Genomic DNA, 498 nt, shown 5'->3' on the forward strand with positions numbered 1-498 from the left:
AGTTAAGAACATTTACCATATTCCTCCTCCAATTTAGCATTACATTATACTGTGTGCTCCAGATTAGCATTAATCACAAGATGCACACTTGCGACAATTGGCATAGCAACCTATTTCTAGCACAGATATAGTTTCTCTTGGCATATTTAGTTCATGCTTTATACGTTTACCTAATGTGAGGTTTTAAAAATCAGAGAAAGGTCCAAATTGTTTAATCAACTCGATCGAGATTAGATAATCTTCAACGTCGACTTTTAAGAAATTAATGTATATGTTAGCTAACTATTGCCGTTGAAATAGCGTTAATGTTAAACACATATCAGCATTGTGAATCAGCGTTCATATAGCCTGGGTTTGGATTAAAACTATAGTGACAATTAATTTATTAAAATAAAATAAAAAATATGCATGTTTTTTTTCTCTCTTCATTCGTTCTCTGTCTATAAATGTAAGAACTCACTGAGCTAAGTAAAATATATATACCTCATGACTAATTGT

The 498-nt window shown here is 31.1% G+C and overlaps 1 protein-coding gene across 1 annotated transcript in view; it reads left to right on the forward strand.

Annotated features, from left to right (window-relative positions):
* Positions 1-498, forward strand: part of LOC119589380 (cubilin-like) — a 70,980-nt gene that overhangs the window by 5,874 nt on the left and 64,608 nt on the right. The window lies entirely within an intron of this gene.

This window comes from Penaeus monodon, chromosome 25 (assembly GCF_015228065.2).
Source record: "Penaeus monodon isolate SGIC_2016 chromosome 25, NSTDA_Pmon_1, whole genome shotgun sequence".
NCBI lineage: Eukaryota > Metazoa > Arthropoda > Malacostraca > Decapoda > Penaeidae > Penaeus > Penaeus monodon.